Source organism: Armigeres subalbatus, chromosome 3 (genome assembly GCF_024139115.2).
Source record: "Armigeres subalbatus isolate Guangzhou_Male chromosome 3, GZ_Asu_2, whole genome shotgun sequence".
NCBI lineage: Eukaryota > Metazoa > Arthropoda > Insecta > Diptera > Culicidae > Armigeres > Armigeres subalbatus.
Window position 1 is genome coordinate 288,822,173 of NC_085141.1, and position 20,925 is coordinate 288,843,097.

The window sequence follows — 20,925 nt, forward strand, 5'->3', positions numbered from 1 at the left end:
GACCCTGAAAACTCAGATATCTGAAACCTTGGGAAGATTTCGATTATAAGAGCATGCAAATGAAGTTGAAATGTTTGAATCACTCTGAGCACTGAGATAAGATGGGTCATCCTGAACGTTAAGCCAGTGATTAATATTCAGGAATACGAGATGCTCAAGGTACTTCAAAACGTTCTCAAGTTCAGCCCACGATATCTACCAGATCAATCAAGACATTTACAATGTCCTCATCATCGGTATATACCCAATCCGATGAAATAAGCATATGCATATGATCCTAATTTCCATTAACATGAGATCCAAGAGACAAGGTACCCAAAATTATCTTGAGTCAACATCAAGTTGCACAATGACAATGAGGTTTGTTCGCAAACTTTTTTGTAGGGCCTTATAAGCACTGGGTTCACGGACTTGAATGATCAAGTAGTTCAAACATTACGACTTGCAGGACGTTTTGTATAACCTAAAATGTCTGTAGTAGCTTGTATAAATAATAATTGAAGTCATGTCAACCCAATGGACCTACTGGAATATTATATCACACATCATTCATAAGTTGGTTAATTGGATAAATCAAATGATCCAAACTCCAAAATAATAATTGGTCTATAATACATTCATTCCTCTATGAGTCGCTTATGAAAGGACCATTGACTGAAGCATATTCGAGATGTGGAATAGAAGTTCCTTGGAAATTTATTCGAAAGAACCATCAGAGTGACCGATAAAATATTTTTAGTATGGCATCATTGGCTTCCACGAGACGATATCAAAATAAAATTTCAATGAAGAATTAGAAATTTTGAGAGATGAGCCAGCTCTGGACTGAAAATCTCTATAATAAAGAAAAAAATAGAAATTTTCCATAATAAAATAAGAAATTGCCAATATGAAATCAGGGTATGAGTATTAAATAAATATAAAATTCCATAAATAGTTGAAAATTTTCCACAAAACAATAATAAATTGCAATTATGAAATAAAAAAATTCAATAAAGAAATCAAAATGTTCTACGAAAAAAATACAAAATTTTCATAAGAGCTTTTTAGTGGAATGTCTTCACTTGTCATAAGACGAGTTTATACAATCCCATTGAATTCCACCACTTAATTGTATCTTGACAGATACGTATTTCGACCTCAACAGTAAGGCCGTCTTCAGTGTCTCGTACTTGACTCGACTTGGTCGCACGAAAATTGATCTAGAGTGCGGTGCTGCAAATAGTTCATTGTGACAATTGCAACAATTGAGCAATGCTGGGTTTCTTTCACATCAATAAAGAGCTATAAAAAATAAGGAAATTTCTATTAAAAAAATACTAAAAAGCAATCAAATTGATAAAATTTTCCATGAACTTCAAACGCTTTTAACGAAAGGATAATCTATGGAAAAATGCTCAATTTCATTGCTTTTTTATATTCTTCAATGGAAAATTCCCTTTTGTTTAATTCAGGCAATGGAATATAAAGGACATTGTGTTACGGTTCTGATTAGAATCATAGAATCTTAGCATAATGAAGAGAGTTTTGAGATTCTGAATAAAACTTGTATACCCTTAGAAAAACCGAATAATATTGGAAGGTAAACTAATTTGATGATTCTTTAAACAATACTGGAATTTCTACAGGAATGCTACTCAAAAGAAACAACAGTAGGAGGTTTTATTTGCTTACATAAGAATCAGGGTTCATAATGCTCACTCAATCTCAGGAGCACATGATTTTCCCTCACGAAAGCTTTCGGGGAGAAATCGCTTTTCGGGAAAGAAAAACAGCTTGGAGAGTGATAACAATTTTTCGCTCACTTTGATTGCCGCTAAACGTTGGTTTGCTCTTTTTCTTTCATATTCGAGTCTTTTCGTGGCATCATCAATGCTAATGGTAGTAGCTTATGTGGAACAAATAACCTAACGCTTTCATACAGATAGCGTGGTGGTGTGGCTAAAGTAAGCGCATCCCCACAGCTATTATTGTTACTATTCTGGGTTCGAATCCCGGCGCGGCCATACAATTTTGTAATTGTTCTGCAATAATTCTCGCGAAAAGTGAGTGAGAGATGAAAGTAATGAAACGAAAAAGGATTTTCATCTAATAGGAAAGATTTTCGTTCATCTTCCAATGCTAATTCTAGAGAAAAGATTGATGGGTGAAAGATGATCCTCAACATAAACAACGAAACAAGATTTTCCCTTGGCCCGAAAAACGCTTGCTTTGGTCTCACTGAAACGAAAAGTCGAAACCCTGATAAGAATACATAATAACTTTGTGATTCTCTGATAAACTTTTTGATGTAAGAGTTCAGTTCAGATTCTTCGCTGAGGTTAATATATCTTAAGAATTTCCAGTACTTCCAGAGCTACGGAAGGTCCCAAATACTCTTAGGAATCTATAGGGATATTCAGTGATGAACTTCATAACTAGGTTTAAAAAAATTACCAATAAAGAAGTTGAATTTTTTTTTAAATATGGGGATATTTTGGAAAATTTCTAAACCATTACAAATTACATTGCGAGTTCTAGATATCCTAATACCTGATACACATTACAACATGATAACATCATCAAAATGTTCGAATTCATGAGCATTTATATTTTCCATGCTGGGTTTAGTTTGATTTTGAATCAGTTGAAATTGTTCATCTTCAAAATTGATCGGATTAACCATATGTTTTAGTAAATCAAGTTTTTTTTTTAATTTTTGTACTTGAAAAAAACCACGTGGTCAAAGGGGGGGGGGGGGGGGAGGGGTCTGCCAAATGACCACGATAGACCACATGGGGGGGGGGGGGGTGGAAAATCTTCAAAAATATGACCACGTGGTTTCTGGATGGCCCCCAGTGAGCACTCTAGACCACTGGTCCTTGGATTGGTTCCATTCTGAAAATTACTCTCGTCAAGTTGTGGTGGGAGTGCCGATTCCGAATCGTCAGTTATGATCTGAACAATGTGCCCGAACAAAATAGCATTGACAGTGAAAACAATGTTATCTAGGTGAGACCCCATTGTGCTCTTGTACTGTTTCAGCATTGGGTTGGAATCCTTTCAGGATTCAGTGAGAAAAAAACACTTTAATAAAGTTTAACAAAATCCTTCCAAGATTCGGTCGAAATCTTTTCAAGATTCAATTTGAATTTTTCCAGTATTCGGTCAGAATCGTTCCAGGATTCGGTCGATCCGAGATTCGGTCAAAATCGTTCCACGATTCGGTCAGAATCCTTCCAGCATTCGGTTGGAAACCTTCTGGCATTCGGATAGAATCGTTCCAGCATTCGATAAGAATTCTTCCAGCATTCTGTCGAAATCGTTCCAGGATTCGTTCGGAAAACTTTCAGCATTCTGTCGATATCGTTTCGGTCGAAATCTTTCCAGGATTCGTTTACAATCCGTCCAGCATTCAATCGGAATCGTTCCAGGATTCCGTCAGGATCGTTTCAAGATTCGGTCGGAATCGTTCCAGGATTCGGAGACAATTTCTTTAGGGCGGATTTGTTTCAGCATTCAGACGGAATTGTTGTAGCATTATGTTGGAATCTTTCCAGCTACGGTCGGAATCGTTCCAAGATTCGGTAGAAATTCTACCAGCATTCGGTCAGAATCCTTTCAGCATTCGGTCGGAATCGTTCCAGCATTCGGTCGGAATTTTTACAGGATTCGCTCGAAATCGTTCTATGATTCAGTCTGAGTCCATCCAGTATACGGTCGAAACAGTTCAAGGATTCGGTCGAAATCCTTCCAGGCCGTCGGCATCCTTCCAGCATTCGGTCGAAATCCTTCCACGATTCAGTCGGAAACCTTCCAGCATTTGGGTAATTTTTTTTCGGGCTTCGGTCGAGATCGTTCCAGGATTCGATCCCTCCAGCATTCGGTCAGAATCGTTCCATGATTCAGTCGAAATCGTTCCAGTATTTGTATACAAGCCGCCCAGCATTCGGTCAGAAACGTTTCAGGATTTGGTCGAAATCGTTCCTGCTACGGTCAGAATCCTTCAAGCATTTTGTAGACACCTTCCCAGCATTTGGTCAGAATCATTTTAACACACGGGCGGAGCCCTTCCAGCATTAGGACGGAATTGTTCCAGGATTCGGTCAGAATCCTTCCAAGATTCGATAAGAAACTTTCCAGTTTCAGGATTGGTTCAGAATCTACTTCAATAAATCTTTTTTTTTTGCCAAGAATTTTTCCCAAAATTTGTTCATAATTTGAATGTTCCAGACCAAATTCCACACAAAGCTTTTCGCCGTTGATTTCCATTTTAGGGAACACAGGATCAAAAATTAAATCTTTGCAATTTGGAGTTGTTCCTTTCTTTTACGCCTTCTAATTTTTATCCTCCCAATTTACCTTTTACATGGGAAATCTTTATTAAAATACTCAAACGCAATTTTATGCCGGCGATGATGTTGAATGTCATGTAGAATTATAGAGATAGCAATGATGCAATGCCGAACTCCTTAACTGTTTAAAGGCAATCTATTTCAATACTTTGTTCCCGGATTGTTTAAATATCCATAAGCCGATTTTTTATCAAGTACAGTCATTCCCTTAAGGAAATCCATGTAAAATGTCCTACCAGTTCATTATGAAATTTTAACAGATACCATGTACCAAAAATTTCTTTACTTTTCAAGAAAATTCCAATTAGAATTTCTGTGGTGGGTTTCTTATTCATGTGAAAAATCCCCATCTGAATAATACTCTCAGAAGCTACTTTAGGTTTACATTCATACTGGAATCATTTTAAGTTGGAGTGTAGGGTCCTACATTACGGATTCGAAGTGCCTCTCACTGCCACTGGAACGTTGTCTCAGCTTAAGCGGTAGGGGAGACTGGGGAGACTTGATCCCCTTTTCGGATTTCCGATGTATCACAGCCAACAATAAATAAACATACGCGATTTCCACACAGACTCTCTAAAAAATATAGTATTTTACTTTACTGATGTATGACAATCCTTAAATTATTGTTGCTTTTGATACACAATCGATTTTCTGGAGTGCTGTTAAAAATCGACTATTAAAATATTCGGGGGAAATTGGTCCCTCTCCAAGAACTTGCTTTGATAAAATTAGAAAGGTGCCCTTAGATGTCTTAAATATTTTTCCTTCAAAATACGCGGAAATTTTGAATTGCTGTGCGTATATATGAACGATTTTTGTAATTGAATTCAACAGCATATGCAATTTTTTTATTTGGGGAGACTTAATCCCCTTTCTATGATATCTACGCAATACATATTTTTTCCTGCCAACCCTTCATCAAACCTGTCAAATCTACAAAAAATTAAAATCCTGAGAACAGATTTATATTTTTTTTATTTTTTCGCCAATTTTTGGTATGGGTGACTAATGGGGGAACAAGTGTCCCCATATTGAGGCAATAATATCAAGTCCAAATATCTTAAAACTTTGATAGAATGTTGACATTTTCATCAGTACAGATCATTAAACATATTTATGGCTTTGTACTGTAAAAAAAACAAAGCATTTGGTCATTGTTATGAAAAGTTTGTCCAATTTTGCGAGGCCAATGAAAAAGTCTTTAGGAAGGTCAAAACATACAAACCGCCCTGCAGAATAAATAAGGCTGTCAAGCTGAAAAATAACCCACCACATAAAGGTCATTTGTCTAGAGGATCTATTACTAAAAAATACGCTAGAACGAAACTACTTTAATTCTCAATAAAACGGGAGCTAATCTCCCCACCTTCCCCTTCTTATTCATCGTCCTGACGTTCTTAAAATCCTAAAGCCTTCTATCGCCTCCACCCGGGTGATAGAACACTACGGTGTACTAGACAACGTCACAATCGACCTTCTTGCTGGATTCGACCATCAAAACGAACGTTGCACTTCCACCGTGTGTCTTTCATTCCGAACAGCATCTGCAACGCTTTAGCGGATGACCCCGCAACAGCCGCAGATCTACTCAACTTCCTCTTCGTTGGTGGACCAGATTACCAAGTCTAAACAGCTCAGACTGGGGTTAACAATTCTTCTGCTTTCTCGATGTCACATTTCAACCTAAAACTTCCTGATGTCTGCATTTAGATTGAAAATCCATAAATTAGTGTGTTGCTTATAATTTATGGATTCTCAATCGAATCAGGTTCAGGAATTATTGAAATCTAAAAACCGGCTAGGTTTGATGACGCAAATGACTCTGCTGCATTGCAAAAAATCCATCGATACAGATAATGCTGTAATGAAAAAGTAAAATCTTTCACCGTTGTATTACAATGTGTCAAAACAATATTTATTCTTAAATAGAATTATCTGGTTTGTACTTTGGTTACACCTTCGAAACGCATTAACTGATGCATTGTCGAATGCAATGGCAATGCCAACTCATAATTGGTGTGTTTCTTTTTTGCACGCACATGCATAGATGCAAATATTTGGATGCACATATTTTGAAGATGTAAATAAACGCGAAATTTTATTGATCGCGCTGTTGTTTTAAATTAAAAGGAAAAGACATATAATACAATTATATTATTGACCTTATTTTTTAATTGCCAGGTGCTTCTAAATATTTAAGTATTTAATTTGGCTATTCTAGTTAACTAAATAAGTAGATCGATTCATTTTTTGCCAATAAAGGATTGTCAAGGAAATTCCCAATACATCCAACCCAATCCAATCAGTTGCATCCGTTACATTCATCGAGCCGAATAATTAGATCGTTAGAATTCCGATTCTCTAATTCTAGCTACGTGCCTACGTGACCTCCAGCATATCAGCTCCAGAACAAAAAGGTACGTCGAACCGAAAAGAAATCTATAGCCGTGATCGCCGGTCACTCTTAGCGAAAACCAGTTTCCTAGTCTAATGACAACCTGTCACCGAAGGTTGCATAGAACAGGGCATAGAACCTGGCAGCTGGCTATAGGCCAAGAAAGTGTATTGCACGACGGAACGATGGATTAGAATGCTCAATTACGCAGAAATTTGCGCCTCGGACTTACATACGTGGTTAAGATCAATTATCGCTGGAAATCCCACAAGATTGGACAGTAAGAGTAGCAAAGCAAAGGCACATTTCGGTTAAACGGTATTTCGTAAGAATCGATTTTCTGACCTTCGAAACATGTGGTAGCGCGTAAATAGTGGCGCTGCAGAACTTGTTCAACTGGTGTTTTGAAGGGTAGCAGCATAATAAGTATGCATAGCAGATTAATCGATGCGCCGTCAGGTTAAAAGGTTGATTGCTTTGCTTAGCCGAGCTTGCTTTAGTTTAAGGTAATCGGTTGTAACTTTGAAAAAATAAATAGCAAACTATTTTATTCAGATATAGGACATTCGAGTCCCTTGTGTTGATAATTTTAATTAAGCATTATTTTTATATATCTTAATAAATCATAAATCACTTTTCCGTCTATTACTGTCACAAACATTTATGTTTATTGCCTGAAACCTCAGTCCCAATTAAAGAAGCGCCACAACACCCTTTCATCTAAAATTGTTTAGTCACCTCACGCTCTAATGACTTGTTTGGAAACGCACCACCGCCGTTGGAGATCATAGTTTCATTGAGAGCTCCATTCACCCACACCACATTATTATATTAGTTGGTACATGAAGAATGCTTATTTCATTCACCGATTGCATCGTGAAGTGACCCACCAAGCTACGATGGCTATCAGCTGTGCTGTGGTGGCTTTAGTCTCGCACCACACGATGCGCAGGAGGTCACGGCGATCGATTTGCGGTGGAACGAGTGTGGAACTCACTCTCCCGCAGTTGGAAGTTGTCTCCACGAGAGTGAAAATTTGCGCGCTGAATAACCACGTGCTCCATCAAAGTTTTGAATCCCACGAATGTCCCCAGCGTGCTTAGTCTCTCTATTATTGATCATTATTAATGCGTGCGTTTTCGCTCTCGGCCGATGAAACATTCAGAGCCGTATGCAGCTTGCGAGATATAATTTACGAACGATGAACAAGTACCTGTACTGAGTCTTTACATAAGCGTAGCTCCGAAGGCTCGGTAACAAAAACAGAAGCCGGAACGGATGTGAATTGTATACAATGAAATTGTTATTTGGTACATTTGAGATGGAGAAAATAGACGTCTAATCAACAACAAGAACTGGTCCTCATCCGCTACTGGGCATATCGGAAGTAAATCCATCAAAACAAATAATTAAGGTTTAAATTGGTTACCATCCTTGCTTGATTGAAAGCAATGGCTTCTATGTGCGGATAGTAATCAAAAGCTTATCGTCAGAAATTCATATGAAGAAAGGCATCTTAAGTACATTTCCTCGAGAGTACGAACTTTTTTCAAAAAAAATACTTAGTGCCAATTAGGGAAGTGTTCTCTACTACGCACACCTAACAAATGTTTTCCGAATAAATGTGTTCATTATGTCAAATTCAAAATAGGTCCTATGCTGAGGGCTGATGGGACAATAAAACGGAAATTCCTTGAAAATGCAAAATACATGTGTCCGAAACGTCGGATGAAAACGTAATAGTTCGATAGATGGATTAGATTCGAGTTCAACATACAGTCGACTCTCTACATCTCGATGTTCTTTATCTCGATATCTCTCCCTATATCGATGATTTCCTCAGTCCCTTCAATCTACATACATTTGAGCATTCTACATCTCGATAACCTCCCTATCTCGATGTGTTCTGAACATATTTTGCTCTGGATTCACTCTCCTTATATCGATATGTTCAAATTTTTAGGCTACCAGACCATCTTTGGACAATAACAAACACATCAACAACAAGAAATGACTTTTGTTTTGTTGTCGTTTTTCATAGCAACGAGCTTTTTTGGATCTAGTACCCGTAATGCGATGCACAAATTCAAATAATCAATATCACCTTGCCGGAGAAAAGCTCATCGTCTGTATTGAAAAAATGCACCACTTCAATGTAACAGAGAACTTTTCTCGTCTCTTGGGAATCTTCTCTCATTTTCCAGATCACAAGAAATGTGACCAATGCAACATCTTGTAGACACCAACAAAGGGCCGGTACGTATCGTTGAGTGCTTAGTCAAAGTTATTCGAAACTATCATACCAAAGGCTCAATTTGAACCATGCATCAATTACCTACGTATATATCAACGGCGCAATACGGATTCTTTTCTAAACGTTCCGTCAACACAAATCAATTCAAATTTAAGTAGCCTTGCACGATGGATGATGGACCACAAGTGGATTCTATATATACCGATTTCAAGGCTGCTTTCGTTCGCGTTGATCATGGTATTCTCCACTTGACCTGCACGAGTGGACTCATCGATTGGTTTGAATCGTTCTTGAGCGGAAGATCAATGTAGGTAAGGATAGGTACACCTGATTCTATCGGCAAGTCATGTGTCGTCCGGAGAACTAAGCTGGCCACTATTTCGCGTCATACCTGTGGTACTTTATGGAAAAGATCGCCTTCGCCTTACGTTTGCCTTCATTGGCGAGGGCTCTTCGTATACTCTACTGGATAAAGGAAAATATCTCAATGTTTCGGGCCCTACAAGACCCAATGGACCGGAAACGTCACTCGAATCGAATCGCAATCACAACTCGTGAAACTTGAACTTTCCGACAAAGAAGGTGCCCCTATATTTATGATTTAGAGCATGTCCACACGGTTCGCCAATTAGTTCTTCCGTCTCAAACACTCAAGTACCAAGATCTTGCACGTCGTTTTTCTCACCTACGGGGTCTTCCACTAGAAAACTACGAGCTCGTACAGCCACAACTTTTGATCGGTTTGGACAATCTTAGACTCTGCGTTCCGCTGAAGCTTCGCGAAGGAGGACCATAAGACCCGACAGTTTTCCGATTTCGACAGTTTCCGGTGGCAGAGGAGACATAATGGAAATATTTTACCAGATCAAAATACGCTTCCCTCAGTTGTATGTCGTGGGCGTAGCTACCTTCGGGGCCACTACCTCGGCTGCAATAGCTCAATATGTGAAAAACCTCAACGCTCAAGGGGTTGTTCACGACTTTCAACGTGCTGCATTAGCCGTCAAAAACAAAAACTACGTGGATGACTATTTGGATATATTCAGAACAGCGGAAGATGCAATACAGGTAGTCAAGGATGTCAAACGGGTGCATTCAAAGGGTGTATTCAAGCTGCGCCATTTTTTGTCCAATAATTTTGATGAATTGCGTGATATTGGTGAGCTAGCAGGAGAAACAGCGAAAGATCTAAATCTAGAAAGAGTCAAAAATTCGAAGTCGGTTTTGGGAATTTTGGGAATCCGAAAGAGGATGTGTTCGTGTACTCGTTAGGCTTGCGGAGTGACCTCAAGCAGATTCTTCTCGCCGAGCATGTTTCTACGAAGCGAGAAGTCTTGAAGGTTGTAACGAGCATGTTCGACCCTCTGGGCTTTGTTGCGTTTTTTTCTCGTCCATGGAAAGATCCTAGTGCAGGACATTTGGTCGAGGGGAACAAAATGGGATGACCAGATTATCCCGGATCTCTGTGCACGGTGAAATGTGTGGTGGCGTATCCCACTTTGTTATTTTCGTTCACCGTATCCAGAAAACTTCGAAAATTCGGAATTGCACATATTCGTGGACACCAGCGAAGTTGCGTATTGCTGCGTAGCGTATTTCCGTCTGGAATCATGTGGAACAGAACAAGTGGCTTTCGTCGGTGCTAAGACCAAAGTCGCTTCGAAAACACAGTCAGTACCTAACTGAACTGAAATCAGCGTCTCTCGGATCTCGGATACTGAATACGACCAAAGATAGGTGAGTCTGGCCTGGATAAAATCGAAAGACCATCGACGATATCATCAATTCGTCGCAGTACAGTAGTTGGTGAAATACTTTAGTCTACTAAGCCAAATGACTGGAGACACGTCTCTTCCAAACTAAATCTGGCGGATGTAACAACAAAATGGAAGCTGGGGCCTCAGCTCTCAATGTGTGATCCTTGATTCCAAGCACACGAAGTTTTGCAGCAACCGAAGCAGAAACTCGATCCCATTACTACAATTTGGGTTATTTCGCTCCGAACATCGATATCACAAGGTTCAGTTCGTGGACGAGATTGCATCGTACAACAGCCTATGTATTTCGCTACCTTGATAACATACGTCGAAAATGCAATGCCCAGCAATTGGAAATCGGCGTGCTTACTTGATGGGTTACAGCTCTTCGATGAACCTACGCCGAATGGAGTATCCTTCTCCACTGGACTCGATCCTGGGCCAATCGCTTCCAGTCGCCCTGAACATTGAGCGCCCTCAGGTCCTCTTCAACTGCAAAAGCCATCGTGTACGCTGCTTTCCACGAAGCCTGCGGCCTCTTCCGGGTTCTCTACTAAATATTATCTTCGCTTGACGTTCTTCCGGCATTCGAACAACGTGACCAGCTCACCGTAGTCTGCCGTGTTGTATAAGCTTAATAATATCCAGCCCTTTATACACCTGGTACAATTCGTGATTCATGCGACGCCGCCAGATACCGTTCTCCTGTTTACCGCCGAGTATTGTCCGCAGCACCTTACGCTCAAACACTCCGAAAACTCTCCGATCAGCCTCCTTTAACGTCCATGTCTCATGGCCGTATAAAGCCACCGGAAGAATCAGAGTGGTATACAGCGCGAGTTTTGTTTTCGTTTACAGACTACGGGACTTAAGCTGGTTACGAAGTCCGTAAAAAGCCCTATTTGCCGCTGCAATAGGCCTTTTCACCTCGCGGGTAACATCATTATCGCACATCACTAATGTTCCAAGATACACAAATTTTTCTACCACTTCAAATTTTTCACCATCCAGCACCATTTCGCTACCACCACCACTAATGAACTCGCTGTCTTTCTCTTAAAAGGCACGAAAGCGTCTTCCACGGCACGGCGATCAATCCCAATAATATCGATATCATCCGCAAATCCCAGGAGCATATGCGATTTTGTTATAATGGTACCGCTTCTTTGCACACCAGCTCTCCTAATCGTTTCCTCGAGCGCTATATTGAACAGTAGATTCGAGAGTGCATCACCCTGCTTTAATCCATCTAAGGTAACAAATGACGTCGATATTTAATCCGCAACCCTTACACTTGATTTCGATCCGTCCAACGTTATACGAATCAGCCGTATCAGTTTCGCCGGAAAACAATGTTTATGCATAATTTGCCATAATTCATTCCGTTTCACTGAATCGTACGCCGCCTTGAAATCAATAAACTATTTAACAGCTTTTTTAACCTCATCTAGTGTAGGCTACTCTTCAGTTTGTCCATCGTCGCTAATATTTATTCTGCTCACCGATGCATCGTCACTTCAACTATTCAACAAAGTCTTGCAACAAAGTGTTGCTTCCACCTGGCAGCCACTTCGGTTTTATCTGTCAGCAAATTCTCTTGTTAGTCGTTGCACATGACGGGAGATGGCACTGTTTTTCTCCGCACGCCATTGACAGACTCATAAAACCTCCACATATCGTTCTGCTCTATTTTTGCTGCGCCTCACTAATAACTTGTTCTTCGTACTCTTTTTTCTTCCTGCGGTGGGTTCGTTTTTCGGCTGCTCTTGCTTCCTTGTACCGATCTCTATTCGATCGGGTATCCGACACCAACATCCGGCTTCTGGCAACGTTCTTCACGTCTGTCACTCTCTGATACTCCACATCGAAGCAACCCGTCCTGGGTCGCCTCTGTGCAGTGCCTACCACTTCTCGTGCTGTTGTGCTCGCCGCTTCATGGATCGACTCCCATAGATCGTTGATGTTGTCGCTAACGTTGATTGCACTCATCCGTTCGTCGAGCTTCTGGCGGTACGCAGCCGATACTCCTTCCGCTGACAATCGCTGGATATTGCAACGCATCGTTCGCTGTGATCTTTCGTTCGATACAGTTGACAACCGTGATCGAATTTTACTGACAACGAGGTAGTGATCAGAGTCAATGGAATGGAGACCCGAGGAATGGCGCCCATTTGTCGTGTCTCCAGGTGGGCTTTCGGATGTTCTTTCGTGTAAAGTAGGTGCTACTGATGGCCATCCCTCTGGCAGCAGCAAAATTTACTAGCCGTAGGCCATTGTCATTGGTAGCGGAGTGAAGGCTCTCCCTACCGATTATGGGACGGAAAAAGTCCTCTCTACCGACCTGAGCGTTAGCGTCTCCGATAACAATCTTCACGTCATGCTTTGGGCACTTTACATAGGCTTTATCAAGACATTCATGAAACATGTCCTTCACGTCGTCGGATTTATCGTTTGTCGGTGCGTAAACGTTGATTAGGCTGTAATTGAAGAATTTGCTCCGTATCCTCAACACACAGATTCGTTCGCTAATGGGTTTCCACCGCATCACTCGCTTCATCTGCTTGCCCATCACTACGAAACCAACTCCATGCTCTGTTTTTTACCGCCGCTGTGATAGATTTTATACTTGAATGCAGTGTTGGTCGTGGGGTTCACGGCTCGGAATTCACGTACTCCGGATCTGGGCCATCGGACTTCTTGAATAGCGGCCACGTTCACTCCAACCTTCCGCAGTTCGCGAGCCAGAAGGCTCACTCGTCCAGGTTCATTTAGGGTCCTGACATTCCAGGTACCGAGTTTCCAATTATAGTCGGCGTGCTTACGCAGGATGAATTACAACGAGCCGAATCGGCGCTGTGCTGCCGTAATCTGAAAAAGTGACGTATGCGCCATTTTACAACATGCATGTTTTCCATTTTTCTGTTAGGGAGCTCAATGAATACTACTCGAAAACACCATTTTTGCAAAATGGCGTATACGTCACTTTTTCAGATTATGGCAGTGTGGCGAATGGCGCTAATGAATTCATTCCCAGACGAGATTGACGTACTCAGCATTGTCTTGACAAATCCAGCCCCATCTACAAAACCTGGCCTTTTCTCGACAAAAACGAAGTATTACGGATGCGTAGACGAATTGGAGCTGCGCGATTTGCTTCATTTGAAGCTAAATTTCCTGCGATTCTCCAAAAAATCATCCAAAAATCATTGTAGACTGGACACCGTTTCCGCCTTGCGAATCAAGAAACCATTGAAAACAAGATTCAGCAGCGCTTCGAGATCGCTAACCTCCGGTCACTTGTGAAGAAAGTTTCCAAAAGCTGTACCTGGTGTCGCGTAATGAAAGCCACGCCAAGACCACCGGCGATGGCTGCACTTCCAGAAATCAGATTGGCAGCTTAGTACCCAGTCTTGCATTATGGCGGTGCGACGTTTTGTGTCCCGACGGGTCCTCCATGTGAGTACTGGACGGACAACGCAGCATGCTTTCAAGGCGCGAAAAATGAACTCGACATGGAAATCGAATCCACAATTCGCACTTTGGCCCTCACCTTTACCAGCGCACATACTAGTTGGAAATTTATTCCACCGGCCTCTCCACACATGAGCGGAGCATGGGAGAGACTCGTACGTTCGGTGAAAGTGGCTGTGGGAGCAATTTTAAAATCGTCTCGCAAACCGGATGACAAGACCACTGAAACTATTTTATATGAGGCCGAATCCATGATTAATTCTCGGCCTCTCACGTATGTACCGATGGAGTCAGCAGATCAAGAAGTATCGACGCCTAACCATTTTCTGCTGGGCAGTTCAACTGGGGTGATGCTTCTACCTACGGCTCCTGTAGATCAACGGACTATCCTTCGGAGCAGCTGGAAATTAGCCCAATACATCACCAACCAGTTTTGTGTTCGGTGACTAAAAAAGTACTTTCCGATTATCACCTAAAGAACAAAATGGTTCAAAGAAACAAAGCCTAGCGGTTGGGGACTTAGTTCTTATGGCAGGCCATACGGCAAGAAATCAGTGGATACAGGGTCAGATCGAGCAAGTGTTTCCAGCACAGGATGGACGAGTAAGGCAGGCGCTGGTACGGACATCATCAGGAATACTGCAAATATCTGCTACGAAACTTGCCTTTTTTGGACGTCGTGCAAGGATGTGAACCTCGCCCTGAAGTACTAAGAGTTCTAGATCAGTACACAGGTTCAAGGGTGGAAGAATGTGACGACGAGATCCCTCTTAGAAGCAGCGCTACTGATCACGGCGTCGCTTCGGTTAACGAGTTTGACGTTGATTGTTTGAGCTTGTTACATGCTTTAATTTAAATTCCAGTTGCCACATTATATCCTCCCTACTTATTCTAAATCTTCATTACGGTGAGTTCGTAAATGCCTAATTAAATAAATAACCGTAAGTCAATAATTGAACGAATTTATAAGTGAAGTTATAGTCTAACTAGCGCAAAGATCTCCAAGATCTCCATCCTGGGCGTCGTTCAGCTATCGCCTTAACCTGTTTCCAAGTTTGATTTCAATCGATTTCATTTATTTCTTCATGAAGGCTACGCCGCCATGAGCCCCTGTGCCCTGTGTCTGCCTGTGCTGCGATGTCCAGCTGGGTTTCAGTTTAATGCTTGTTTACAGCTTTCGTTTCCGCCTCTATGTAAAGTCTGGCTGTCCCAGCCCCCCTTTCTATTCACGAACTTCATTTGCTTTCGGCCTCTGGTGATAACGACGGTGGAGGTAGTTGCTTGAGATCTACTTATGAGGCCATTAGGCACAGATCATGTTTCTCGGGCATCTGTTAATAAGCACCTGCAGCCGTTGAGTGTTCTCCACTGATACACACCTGGTTTCGTATAGCAGTAAAAATTTCACGTAGGAAAATTCACAGATTTCGCATTACCTGCCTGTTTTACTCAATATTTCTTAAACTCGCAAAGACAGCGCTTGCTTTCTTGATCCGTGCGCCTATGTCGATCTTGGTACCGCTGTCTGACGTCATTTGACTACCAAGTTATTGGAAGTTTTCAACATTTTTCACTGATTGCTCGGCTACTATGAAGCTAGGCTTCGTTGATGACTAAACCTGCTCGGCAAGGTCGTTGAACTTACCATTTAGCCGAAGACCACTAGGCGAAAAATTGTTTTATCTAACAAAAACCTATCTGACCAAAAATTTATTGTTAATTGTCGACTGTAATTAAAGTTGCTTATGGATAAGTCTGAGGATAATCTAAACGGCTGAATTTCGAAAAAACCCGACGTGTGGCCCGAATGTATTTAGCCTTTTTCAAGTAATATTATTTGTCAACCGTTTTTCATTCGCTTATTGATGCCTGTTGTATATCTTGCCATTCTTCTTCTTCTTCTTCTTCTTCTTCTTCTTCTTCTTCTTCTTCTTCTTCTTCTTCTTCTTCTTCTTCTTCTTCTTCTTCTTCTTCTTCTTCTACTTCTTCTTCTTCTTCTTCTTCTTCTTCTTCTTCTTCTTCTTCTTCTTCTTCTTCTTCTTCTTCTTCTTCTTCTTCTTCTTCTTCTTCTTCTTCTTCTTCTTCTTCTTCTTCTTCTTCTTCTTCTTCTTCTTCTTCTTCTTTGGGTAGGACGGGTCATATGGATACTGCCACTATAGCTATACTTTTCGTAGGAGTAGAAAAGAAATCTTTGTTTATATTGTGGACTGAAACCTAGCAGAATATCGCAGTAAAAACAGTCGCAAGGGCACATTATATCATTGGCCTAATAAATTAATTGAGTGGAGAGTGATTCAATGTAGCAGCTGACCATAACTTTGGATAGGATTGTTATTAAAAACGTACATGAAATAAATATTAAACTCACAATGATCGATCACCCTCATCATTGAAAACCCGACGCTGCCTACGGTTGATCCACCGCACCGAAGAAACATTCGATCGGAACTGTCCACCTTCTTCGAGTGAAACACCACGCGCACGCGGCATCTCTCTCCGCATGAAAATTTGTGACCCGACCAGTGCAACCAGCTACAGCTGTTCAAGACATCCCACCCGTCCAATCAGTTTCTGGCCAACTGCCGATCGGGTCGTCTGAGCGATTCGCACGCTACTTGAACGTTTGTCACCGGCGCTTTGGCAGCGCCAAACCATCAGAGTGTTATCCCAAACTTCCGACGTTACCGTCCGTGTGTGCTGGCGAAGTGATTTTATCACTCCGTGCGTCGTCGGGTCGGTCGGTTCGATCATACAAACAGCGTGCGTAGCCTGACAGACAGAGCGACTGACTGACTGATCGCAGTTGCGTCAGAGATCAGACTCCGCGCTTGGCTTGTGTAAAGTTTAGTATCCATCTATACTATATACACCACAGTATAAGATCCGGTGGGCTGTTGTCCGTTCTAGACAGTTGCGATCTAGCGGTGAAGCAAGCAGCTCTCGTTTGCGATTTCGGAAGTGCGACTAATTTTGTTTTTGCGTGCGCGTGATTTGGTGAGAGATCAATTAGCGATCATTTTGTTTCCCAAATTCGAAGGGAGATTTTTGGAGATTGCAGTGATTCAAAGCTGCTGCAAGCAGTATTCGACCAATTGGTTCGGTGTTACCGTTTGTTGGTGTATGCGTGACAGTAGTGGCGGATATAAACGGCTATTCTACTGAAAGTGACAATTGGAAACAATCGAAGCAAACACGGGAAGTGTGAAAATTAGTGCATCCCGGGATAAAGAGAAAAAGTAAGGAAAATATGAGGTGATGGAAAAACCGCTACTTGTTGATGCATAAAAGGCGGACAATATTAACTGCAAAAAGCATGGCGAAATTTCGATGGTATTAAACAAGAACAATTCGTTTTTATTAGGTGATAAGTAAAAAAGTGTGAAAGACAATTTGCTCAAATTTGAGGTGCAGTGCTTATTTCAGAGGTTTGCGGCAATATGGTGATATGATTTTTACGTGAATCATTGTAAATGTGAATGCAAAAAACATTTCATACAGAGTATTATATAGTGATAAGAAAATCAAAACTTCTAGATGAGATTGGTTGAAAAATTAATAAAAGTGTAGGGTGAAAGATATAAAATTTCCATAAATTAAAAAGAAAATAATAATTTACATGTTTAAACTGAATTGACAAATTAATGTTATCAACCAATTTTACTTAAATTAATCGAATAAATCTTTACATATTGATATTCAAAGATGTTTGGTAATTTGCTTTGAATTTCTAAAGAAAACATATAACTTTGTGGCCAGTTTTGTACATATTTGTTACAAGCTCTAATAAAACTTTACACGAATTATATACACCAATTCTTTAGCCACCATTTTTGTTGATAAAACTCCGATAATAGGAAAAAAATGACCTAACTCAGTGTTGTTTTAATTTTTTAGTAAACTAAGTAAACTAAAAAACTATGTTAAATGATTTACCAAAATTCGATAGTATAACATTTATTTAACAACTAGCAGACCCGAAGAACTTCGTTTCGCCTAAAATTTATGTATTCTCCAATATCTTCCCTTTCAAAACCTCCACATGCCAGATTTGGTTCCATTTGCTTGATTAATTCTCGCGTTATGAAGAAATTGGTGTTTCATTTGTATCGGAGCTCCCCTATCCAAAGAGGGGAGGGGTCTCGAACCACATTAAGAACCTTTTCCGGACCCGAAAACCTCTGCATGCAAATTTTCACGCCAATCGGCTTAGTCTATAAGTCCGAATCTATAAGGGTCATACAGACTAAAATTCATTTTTATGTATATAAGAAGATTACTCTTCACATTAATTTAGCAATTACCATATTTCACCTAAAGTTCACTGGTATTTGAGGGCCACGCATGAAATCCGTATATTCAATCACTTCTAACTCTGCGACGGTAACTTTAAAACGTGATTCAAACATATTCCAGATTTTTTTCTCAGACTCGACACTTACCTTTAAAAAAACAGTGACCGGAATCTGAATCAAGGAAGCTGAAGCCGTACAGCAATTTCATTATTCACTAACCAAATTACATCACAAAAGTAGTCTCAGATTGCTTAAAACACAATATAAGAGGCGACGTTGAGTTTTTTTGTTTTGTTTATAATTACTTGAAATGTCATTAAACATTTTTTAAAACCAGTACAGCCACTTCTACAAAAAAAACAAGTATTGAAGAATCAAAATGAGACGTATAAAATTAAAATTCCAAGGCCAAGTTTCCACTTTAAACGTGATAAAGCATTCACTTGTATATAAGCTAACTGAATCACAAATTATTAGATTTAAACCCTTCAAATTGTGCAAATTTCGGTCTCACACGATGATCAAAGTGATTCGGTTTATTCATCGAACCTGCTTGGTTTTCAAGTAGAATAACTATGAGATCTAGATATATGAATCTTGTTTGCAGCTCTCTCCATTAATGTGAAAAATAAAACAAAAATTTCTTTGTTTTTTTTCGTTAAACCATATCAACATTTCAACTTTAAAAAAAACTCGCAGGTTCAAAATTATCCATTTCAAAATTAATTAAAACTGGTATTTTAACAAGTCTTAACCAGTAATCACCTTAAATCAAAAATCCTAGCAGCACAATCCAATTTGGCTGCAATAAATCCAAAGTGATTGGATTTGGCAAATGCCTGCCTATCAGGACAAAAAAAACCTGCAATAGTTTCGACAACTCATCGCTATTCACGGGTGAGCGAATAACATTAACAGATAGTTCCACTCGACATAATTTTACGACTAAGTCGTTGTACTGTGAAGTGTAGGTGCGAATCCTTGAAGCAGTAAGTTCGTTTTTTTTGCAGAGGCTGATTTACAACATAAATTTTGTTTTCTACGTTGTTGGGCATTCTTTTAAATAGCACATCAAGCATGCTATATTTTACAATTATTATGGTCGAATTTTGATCTTCCGTTGGGAGCTGTAACCGAAAAAAAATGTCTATTGATTTAAGTGAAAAATTTCCATGTTTTCAACCGTAAAGGTCGAAATTGAAAATCTAAAAGCCCACATGATTTAAAAATACTCGTACGACATGTTTCGGTGAGCGAGAGACCGTTTTGTACTTGTCAATCTTTGGTGAATCATCGTCGTACGATAATTATTGCAATTTTCATTTAAGAATTTTTCTGATAAGAAAACTAGAGCGACATTTTCTCAATTTTGAAATCAAACCGACTAAATATCAACATACTCGTTAAATCTTCTGTTTGGCATTATGGTTTAAATAAATAAAAAAAAAATACCGAAATCTCAACAGCAGAACTGTTCGGTAAATAATTTGACTGGTTTTCGGTGATTTTGACAGTTGAACAATGGAAGAAATTATAAAAAAAATCTGTAAAATAATTACCGAACAGTTCTACTGTTGAGATTTCGGTAAAATTTAATTTTAATTTAATTATAAACGAGTTAAGTGTGTAGTTGTCGTCGGCTATAACTTTCCAAATTTTTTAATCAAAAGATAATAATCACAGAACTATCATTGGAAGTTAAACCGTACTAATACCATCGTCGGGGCTGGCAATGTTTCAAATAGGGGTGAGAATTATAAACACTATAGGTTCCATATACAAGAGCAAGAACGGTTGGGTCATTTCGATTAAGTGTGTTTTTCACTATTTCACAGTGCACAACGTGAGAATGTAACACTGTTTCAACTACTTAGAATAGATTAAACGTATACGAAGGCAAGAAAACGAAATTATAAGAGACCTTTTTGAACTATTTTGATTTCCGACCTACAGACTGTCGGTAAGAGCGCTGACCCATTCTTACCCCTTAGACCCATTCTTACACCCCTGATGACTGTAGCAACTAAATGTCAAAAGTATCGTTAAATCTTCTGTTAGGCGTTATGGTTTGTTGGTAGGAAGAAGTGTTCATAAAGCAATGCTAAATGCTTCAAATCAAGATACGGTTTTTTTTCCTTGTCGGGTATTTTTTATCACTGCGACCATTTTTTGATCTATTGTAATATATTCCCCCTTTTTTCTAGCTATGTCATTATGGCGTATCGCTATTGGGAGTGATCGCCATTGTTTGACTAACAGCTTTTCGAATGAAATGCACCACCGAATTGGGATTTGGTTCTATAAGCCCCTTGGTGTAGAAATTTTGTCTTGCCGGACAACGGCATAACAGATGCTCCGAGTCTTCTTTTTCTATGTCACAGAAGCAACATAGATCATTTTGAAGTTTCCCTATAAGCTT

At 40.0% G+C, this 20,925-nt stretch overlaps 1 protein-coding gene across 2 annotated transcripts in view; it reads left to right on the plus strand.

Annotated features, from left to right (window-relative positions):
- Positions 1–20,925, plus strand: part of LOC134224755 (fatty acyl-CoA reductase wat-like) — a 212,264-nt gene that overhangs the window by 46,854 nt on the left and 144,485 nt on the right. Inside the window, exon 1 of one of the 2 annotated variants that reach the window (XM_062704309.1) lies at positions 16,808–17,450. The exons of the other annotated variant lie outside the window; for it this stretch is intronic. The gene's annotated coding sequence lies outside the window, so the exon portion shown is untranslated. Of the gene's footprint in view, positions 1–16,807; positions 17,451–20,925 lie in introns of those variants that run through there. 2 annotated transcript variants of the gene reach the window in all.